The sequence below is a fragment of the Rousettus aegyptiacus genome, unplaced genomic scaffold, assembly GCF_014176215.1.
Source record: "Rousettus aegyptiacus isolate mRouAeg1 unplaced genomic scaffold, mRouAeg1.p scaffold_m13_p_9, whole genome shotgun sequence".
NCBI lineage: Eukaryota > Metazoa > Chordata > Mammalia > Chiroptera > Pteropodidae > Rousettus > Rousettus aegyptiacus.
The window spans coordinates 42,178,086-42,181,039 of record NW_023416312.1 but is presented as its reverse complement, the minus strand read 5'-3'; positions in this window follow the sequence as shown (position 1 = coordinate 42,181,039).

Below are 2,954 nucleotides of genomic sequence, written 5' to 3'. Positions count from 1 at the left end.
ATTTCAGCATTTTTAATGAATATATATATATATATATATTTGTCTTTCAATTTGTTAATGTAGTGTATCACATTCATCACATTCATTGATTTGCTGATGTTGTACCAACCTTACATACCAGGAATAAATCCCACTCGATAATGGTATATGACATTTTTAATGTCTTGCTGAATTTGGTTTGCTAACATTTTGTTGAGGATTTTTGCATCTATGTTCATCAAAGATATTGGTCTGTAATTTTCTATTTTTGTAATGTTTATATCTGGTTTTGGATTAAGGGTGATGGTGACCTTATAAAAATGAGCTTAGGAAACTTCCATACTCTTGAATTTTTAGAATAGCTTGAAAAGAATAGCTGTTAATTATTCTTTGAGTGTTTTAAAAAATTCAACTCTGAGGCTACTTGGTCCAGGACTTTCGTTATGAATTTTTGATTACCAATTTGATTTCTTTTTTAGTAATAAGTGGATTCAGATTTTCTATTTCTTCATGATTAAGTCTTGGGAGATTGTATCTTTCTAGAAATGCACCCATTTCTTCCAGAATAACCAAATTTTTGGCATACAATTGCTCATATTGTTATTATTATTATTTTACTTTTTTTGCATTCCTGCAGAGTCACTTCTCCTTTCTCCTCTTTCATTCCTGATGTAATTTATTTGAGTCCTCTCTCCTTTTTTCTTGATGAGTCTGGTTAAATGTTTATCATTTTTGTTTTTTTAAAAAAACAGCTCTAGTTTTCACTGATCTTTTGCATTGTTTTCCTAGATTCTATTTCATTTACTTCCGCTCTGATCTTTATTATTTCCTTCCTTCTACTAATTTTGGGCTTTGTTTGCTGTGTTTTTTTCTAGTGCCTTTAGGTATAAGGTTATATTATTTGTTTGAGTTTTTTGTTTCTTTGTTTCTTGAAGTAGGACTATATTGCTGTGAATTTTCCTATTAGAACTGCTTTTGCTATATCCCATAGATTTTGGGTAGTTGTGTTTTCACTTTCATTTGTCTCAAGGTATCTTTTGATTGATTCTTTCATTTCATTGGTAAGTAACATGCTATTTAACCTTCCTGTATTTTTGTGGTTTTAGTTTTTTTCTTGTAATCGATTTCTATTTTCGTACTATTGTGATCGAAAAAAACGCTTGATATAATTTCAATCTTCTTAAATTTACTGAGACTTATTTTGTGGCCTAACATTTGGTCTATCTTGGAAAATGTTCCAAGTGCACTTGAGAAGAATGTATATTCTTCTGCTTTGAGGTAAAATGCTTTAAAAATATCAATTAAATCTACCTGGTCTAGTATATCGTTTAAGGCCGCTGTTTCATTGTGGATTTTCTGTCTGAAAGAACTGTCCATTGGTGTTAATGGAGTGTTAAAGTCCCCTACTATGACTATGCTACTGCTGATCTCTCTTTTCATGTTAGTCAATATTTGCTTTATACATTTAAATGATCCTATGTTGGGTGCATAAATGTTTGCTATGGTTATATCATATTGTTTGATCGATCTTTTTATCATTACATAATGTCCTTTGTCTCTTATAGCTTTAGTTTCAATGTCTTTTTCGTCAAATGTAAATATTACTGCCCCAGCTTTTTTTCATTCCAATTTGCATTAAATATCTTTTGTCCATCTTTTTACTTTTAGTCTGAGTTGTGTATTGATCTGAAGAGGGTATTTTAGACAGCATATGTATGGGTATTGTTCTCTTATCCATTTAACTACCCTATGAGTTTTTATTGTAGCATTTAATCCACTTACATTTAAAGTGACTATTGAAAGGTATGTTATTTCCCCATTTTAGTATTCATATTTATGGGTTTTTTTCTTCCTTCTTTTTCTTAAAGAAAGCTCTTTAATATTTCATGACATATTGGCTTGGTAGTAAATTCCTTTAGGTTTTTCCTTTCTGGGAAGCCCTTTATCTCAATTTCAATTTTAAATGATAACCTTGCTGAATAGAGTAGTCTTGGTTTTAGGTCCTTACTTTTAATCACTTTGAATATTTCATGCCAATTCCTTCTGGCCTACAAAGTTTCTGTAAAGAAATCAACTGACAGTCTTATGGAAGTACACTTGTAAGTAACTAGCGGCCTTTCTCATACTTCTTTTAGTATCCTCCCTTTGTCTTTTACCTTGACATTTTAACTATGATTTGTCTTGGTGTAGGTCTGTTTGGATTCATTTGTTTGGGATTCTCTTCACTTCCTGGACTTGTACCTCTATTTCCTTCACCAGCTTAGGGAATTTTTCAGTCATTATTTTTCTCAAATATATTCTCAATTCCTTCTTTTTTCTCTTCTCCCTCTGCTACCCCTATAATGCAAGTTTTGTTAAGGTTGCTGGTGTCCTAGAGGTTCCTTAAACTATTCTCTCTTTTTTTTTTTTGCTCTTCCAGTTGAGTGTTTTGTGTTGCCTTATCTTTGCTGGATTGATTCTGTACTTCATATACTCTACTGTTGATTTTTTTTTTAGTGTAGTCTTCATTTCAGCTATTGTAGTCTTCATTTCTGACTGGTTCTTTTTGATATCATTTTTTAATGCTCACTATCTCTTTGTTGAATTTCTGCCTAAGATAATCTATTCTTCTCCTAAGTTCGTTTAGCATTCTTATAACCTGTGTTTTGAACTCCGTATCTGGTAGGTTGCTAGCCTCCATTTCATTTAGTTCTTTTTCTGAAGCTTTGTTCTATACTTTCATTTGGGTCATGTTTCTTTATCTTCTAATTTTGGCTGCCTCTCTGTGTTTGTGTCTATATATTAGGTAGATCTGCTACATTTTCCAGTGTCAGCCAGGTGGCCTTATGTAGTAGGTGTACTTTGCAGCCCAGTGGTACAGTTTTCCTGATCATCTATGCCAGGTGCTCCAGGAGTGTCCTCTGTGTCAGTTGTGTGTGCCCTATTGTTGTAGTTAAGCCTTGATTGCTGTTAGCGCATTCATGGTTGATATTTAC